This window comes from Sciurus carolinensis, chromosome 1 (assembly GCF_902686445.1).
Source record: "Sciurus carolinensis chromosome 1, mSciCar1.2, whole genome shotgun sequence".
In the NCBI taxonomy this organism is placed as follows: domain Eukaryota; kingdom Metazoa; phylum Chordata; class Mammalia; order Rodentia; family Sciuridae; genus Sciurus; species Sciurus carolinensis.
Genome location: NC_062213.1, coordinates 133,617,610 through 133,624,041, shown reverse-complemented (window position 1 = coordinate 133,624,041; position 6,432 = coordinate 133,617,610).

Sequence of the window (6,432 nt, the reverse complement as noted above, 5' to 3'; positions counted from 1 at the left end):
ATTACTTAGAGCAGCAGACACGAGTTTATTAGAGGGAATGAGAAAAGGGAAAGGAGAACACTTTCAAGGGAGAGGGTGGGTCCTCATTGAGAGTAGAGGTAGTTAAGTAGAGTAGAGGGTGGGTCCTCATTGAGAGTAGGGTCCTCTCCTGTCACAAAAGTTCCCTCTCCAGGATAACTTGTTTTCCTCTTATCAAAATTATTTTGGGCTTGTATTTATTCTGCAGACAATAGGTAGCTTGATGAGAATTATAACATATCCTATTCACTTAAACCAGGCAGGTTTGTAGGTAATTGTTTCTTAGAAAATAAAGCATTTGGGGGTCAGCAGAATTGTCCCTTTTTAAAGAATTATTCCCTTAATCTAATGTTCCAACCACTTAGGTCTATCTGTTTTCTATATCTCTAAACAGCATGGTCTGTGAAAGAAAGAAGGGGAGTGGGGAGAGAGAGAGAGAGAGAGAGAGAGAGAGAGAGAGAGAAATGAGAGAATAGAGTGTGTGTTTGTGTTTGTGTGCACATAGTTTTGAAATTACTGAGGTTGAAAGTGAAAGTAGGTCAGTATTTCCTTGAAATAGAGAGAAATGAGAGAATAGAGTGTGTGTTTGTATTTGTGTGCACATAGTTTTGAAATTACTGAGGTTGAAAGTGAAAGTAGGTCAGTATTTCCTTGAAATAGAATCAAATTGGGAAACCAATTGAATCTTCATGACTCATGTATAAATTAAGGGTGAATAAAGTTCTTTCTCTTGATAAGCTGTAAAGAGCCCATTTCTCTATCTCCATTTGTAGAGTGTTTTTGGAGACTAGTGATCAGAGATCTTTCTCTAAACTCTTGAATATAAATAAATTTTCCAGAGGTGAAGGAAAGCCCTTTCCAGCTCTACATCTGAGAGATGTCTGTAAGCATCTGGGCTCCTTCCCTTTTGCAATGTGAACACCAGAAAGATTGGACTCCAGACTCCCTGAAGACTTAAAGCTTAAACCACTCATGCTTCTTCCTGCAACCATTTCTTCAAGGGAAGATGAGGAAAATTAAGTGAATAGTTTAATCTCAAGTGAGCAAAATATGAGCTATGAAGGAAAGTACAGTGAAGTTCGTAATGGGACATCAAATTGTGCTGCCAAGTTCTTCTATGGAAATACAAGACAGCACTGTTCTCAAGGAAGTTTGTTTCATACTGTCCAAAATCATGATGGCATAACATGATCTCATGTGTGGAGGTATAACCCGTGTGAAATTCCATCCTGGTTTTCTAGTTACTTGTAGGACATCTATAAGTATATATCTCATTTTTGCTTACTTAATAGCAAAAATGTTCCTTCTTTTCCACATTCCTGTGAAGAGGACATTTTTGGTTAGTTAAATATAAATTGTCAATAACACAAAAGAATTGAATTTTCTGCCTTATCTTCCAAGCCCCTTTCCAGAAGAAATTAATGTAGAGATGCATTTGTACACGCAGGTTGAGAATAATTTAATTCATAGTATATAAAATTACTGTATTTATAACATCATATAAGTCAATAATAATGATAAAAATCTACAAGAATATGTATTACTTCTAGTTTATTTATGAAATTGGAGGTTAGTTTTTAGTTTACACCTAGTCTTAAATATTGTGAGTTTTTCCATCAGTGTCTTTTTTCAGAGAAAAATATATCAAGAAATAATTTCCCTTTTGAAAAATAAAATCACTATTTCATGTAACATTTTCAGCTATATATTAATTGTCACAATCTATTGATACTTGTTAGATAAGTGTTAAATATATAATGAATAAACACAGTCGGTCATTACATCAATTTTCAACTATATATTATCTTAAATTAAGGGAGATCAGATAGGAAGATTTATGTGATAAGATGTATGATACTTGTCTCTTTGATTTGGACAGAATGTAGGGATATTTGGTGTACTTTCAGTGGTCAATTAAGTTGTTTTTTCCTAGTGAACAAATAAGAAGATAAAGCTTTATGAAAATAACAGGTAGGAACTGAATCAAATTACTGATTTATCCATGATGAATAAATATACCTTCAATTATTTCAGAGTCTCAGTCTGTTAAGGCAGCTAAAATACAATATCGTCAACTATCTGAATTTGTCTATAAGATAGATACTTATATCTCATAGTTCTGGAGTCTGGGTAGTATAAGATCATCTCATTGGCAGAAATGATTTCTGTTGAGGGCCTACTTTCTGGCTCATTGATGGGACCATTACAGGCCTGGGGCTCTCTGGGAAACTGATACAGTGCAATGTCATGGTTCTTGTGATCTGGTCAGACAGGCTTTGGACATGTCCCTCGGAGTAAAAGACATGAGTTTATTAGAAGGGATAGGAAAAGGGAAAGGCAGACATTCTCAAGGAAGAAAGTGAGTGTTCTCCAAGAGGAGAGGGACAGCATTATCTCTCTTCCCTTTGGTTTTATTGGGGGTCCCAGAGAAGAGAGTCACACCCAGATCCATCTCCTCACTTTTGACTGACAGCAGGTTGACATCAGACTTCCAAATCTCCACTGCCATGACATCTCTAGGTCACTCTGACCCATAATATAACCTGTTCTTACAGACTTTATAATCAGGGGAAATTACACTTATCTCCCTGAGTTCTGGGTTCTGATCTGGGAAAAGGTCACGAAAGTTCTCCCTTCAGGGGAATTTCTGTTCTTTAGAGCAGAGTTATTTTGGGCCTGCATTTCTCCTGCATATAACAGGTAGTTTGCTGAGGAATGTCACATATTTCATCCACATAGGAAAGGCTTCAGGAAAATTGCTTCTTAGAAAAGAAAGCTTGTGGTGGTCAGCACACTGGGCTCAGTTTATAGAATTATCCCTTTAAATTCATGTTCTCACCACTTGAATCTGTCTGTCCCCTATGAATACCTTCTAATATCTTATTATCATGACCATACAGGCTTAAATGACAGGCACTTTTTTATTCTACTCTAATTTGCTTCCTCCTGTGAAAGTCCAATCAATATGTCAGTGTACCTAGTGCTCAAGAAGCAGTCACTGACATTCTCATCAAAGCAAAAGTCTTTGGTTTAGTATAATTATTTGATGGCCATTTCAGTGGTTGGGTGTTTTCAACCCAGTTCTGTTCCCTTCATGTCCATTCTGTCTCAAATGCACATTGGGCTACCCAGGGAAGGCTGTGCTGCAGTGCAGGGAGTTCTGAGCAGATCCAACAACCAGCCAGTTGGCTGGACTCCTGAACCTCCATTGCCCAATCCAGGAATAGGTTACTTGTTGGTAACCCAAGGAGAAGATGGAAAATAATTAATAGGCACCTGTAATGGTAAATCAGCTCCACAAGACAGTATATTTGCTGCTGTAAGATCCTGTGTTAGTAGTCTCCACAATCAACTTACATGGGCAAAGGTAGCAGAGCAATCTCTATGTTTGCACTTTGGGGTGTAGAAGGAATAAGACACATTTGGATACATAATTGCCATAAACTGATACAAAGTGCTCCTCAGGTGATGAGGGTAACCACCTGTACTTGTGAGGGCCAGCCTCCCAGGTTTATAAGCTTTCCTTGTAAATTTAGAAATGTTCCCTCCCCCAGAGGGTCAGCAAAGTGAACCAATGAGAGCTTCTTTGTACAGTACATGGACAACTAATGTTCCTTTTATTGAATGTAATGTCTTGAGGAGCTAGCAACAATAAATTGTTACTAGTGCCTGTGGCCAGTTTGAGAAATTGTCCAGTGGGTATGTCCTTTATCTTAAGTGCCATGGGCATGTTAAAATAGAAATAGTTTCAGGCTGCTCATGCCTGGCACTCATACAGGCATTAATGTCCTAAGAGCCTCAGGCAGACAATTCAAATCAACCAATAAAATAGAATTATTTTCAGTGTGTAAGACTCATTTCAGCAGGCCATTGGTTCTATCATTTTATCCAGACCCTGTTGGATTATATGTCAGGTGGAAATCCTATCCTGGTCTTGAGAACACTGTGTCATGACCTGCAAAGTGGGTTACTTGACTACTCTTACCTGTGGTGTGCCATTCATACCTGTGGTGTGCCATTCATAGCACATAGACCAGCTCCTTAACAGTGGCCCTTCACTTGGCTCATTTTGCTGGGGAAGGTTTGAAGTAAACCTGTAATGTGTCCATACAAGTCAAACATATTTGGCCCCCTCTAATAATGGGAGAGGGCCAATGTGTTCTATCTGCTACCAAGGCAAAGAGTCACTTAGTTTGATATGCCCCTTGGTAGCATCTAGTCTTTGAAATAGCACTGAGACCAGGCAAGACAGTTCTGATAAGCAGCAACATCAGACATTTTATGGGCAGTCCTCAGCATGTCACAACTGCCCATCACCTTTTATCCTGGAAGCTTTAATCTACAATGTAGCCAAGAGGGAATTGCTTCTGCCAGGGATTCCTCCAGTCCTCTTATTTTCACCAGTTCATCAGCTCATCATTGGAAATTGGAAAGGGCAATGTGCAGTCACATAACACACTGTGACAGCATTGTTTGGGACATAACTTCAAATGTATCCCATAACTGTTTTCCTCACAGTGACCTGAGGTTAATCATGCACTGTTGTTGCCTCTGAGACAGCCACATTGTAAATTCTCTGAATATGGTCCAAGTGTCCCTGCAGATGGTTAATGGCCCACTTTGGTGAGAAATAAACATCCATACTGCTCACAACTCAGCCCATGGCCTGCTGTGTTCTCGTACTTCATCATTCCACACAGTCTCAATCACATAAGAGTTGACACAAATAATGAAGTCCGTGGGCTTCCTTATGTGTGAGTCAGGAAGCAATTCCTTAAGAGAATTCTTAAGAGGTGTCTGTTCCCTTTCATGAACATGACATACAGTAAGGCAGTCCTAGAAGCTCACTGCAGTTGTGCCTGGTTCCAGGGACTAGAGCTGCTGCTCACTTCCCTTACTCCACAGACGATGCTGCTTTGGATTTAATTTTAAGGCTAGAAAAGGTGCCTTAGAATCTCTCTGAGTCCCCCCTGGGTGAGGCTTTGCTTCACAGAAGGCTTTCACTGGGATGCAGGAAGCTTGGTTACATGTTGTTACTTCCTCCCTCTGGGGTATATATGCTTGTGTGACTGAATGTAATCTGAGGATCAGGCCAGAAGGTGACCACGCAACTGTCTTCTCAGCTTTCCTGCTTACTTATGTTATTTCCAGTTCTCTTGGACAGAGGTCTGCTCAGTTTTTTCTTGTGTTTCTAACACATTCCCACCCCTAATTTCAACTCTGACACAAAAATATTTCCTGAATACACCAATCGATTTGGGATTTTTCAAATTCAGGCCAACAGGTGAGAAGGTGGTCTCAACCTAGACACAACCTGAGAAAAGGCACAAAAGGTTTCAGAAATGGCCAAATACCATGTAGAGGAGTGGGTGCGCACTTGTATTGCCATAAAATTGTTGAGAAGGTGTTTGAAATAAATCTGTTATACTATCAAAAATTCAACAAGTACTTGTTTATTTTCAAGTACCAGACTAGCCCAATGTGCAGTCTCAGGGTGTTCCTGAGAGAAAACAGCAAGCTCTTTGGACTGGATCAGCAGCAGACTTCTGTTGCCAGTGGAAGAAGCCTCTGTGTATATGTTTTGGTTGGGAAACTGAAAAGTGACTGACCATTACTTGAAGACCCTACAGAGCACAAATGTGCTCACAGACCCTTATTGGGAAGGAGGAAATAAGGAGTATTTACAATGCTGCTGTCTCATGGCTCTGTGGAAAACATGCAGATTCCTCAGACAACCTGTGGGTGTCCTTTCCAGGGAGATTTTTTCTGCATAAGAAATGCCTGATTTCATTTCATTAGAAACAATCCTGAACTGATAGGACTATAACAGAAGTGAGGTTTCCATGGTATGGCACTTTACTATGTTAAACACCAGAGTTTTGCTACTGACTACATACCTGGTTAGTTACTATGAATCAGAACCTTGAGGGTCTCAGAGAACATGGAAGGTCTAGTCCTGCAGAGATAATAGGCAACAGTTTCACACCAGTGTACATGTCCTCCCTGTTTCAGTGAGTCCCTTCTTCATTAGCTCCTCAAATCATGTCCTTCATCTTGAGAGTCCTGGAAAATGAGAAATATGGTGAGAGTATGGTCAACTGGGGCCCTAACATAGGGATTTTTGTGTATTTAAACAGTTCACACCTGGTATTTCTGTGGCGGGTTTTGTACTTAGAGCTATTAATCAGCTGATGAAGAAGACCACGTACCTGAGATCAAGAGGTGGTAGACTGAAGCACCGAGGCATTTTAAATCTCACAGTTTTTTTTAAAAAAAGATCTATGGTGGGAATAACAACATAGCACAGTGGCAACGCAGAGGAGGGACACACCATTGTGTCTCAGGAAGTCAGAGATAGGAGGCCCCATGCACTAACATCGGTTGCCAAATAAATGACATGAAGTGAGGAAGCTG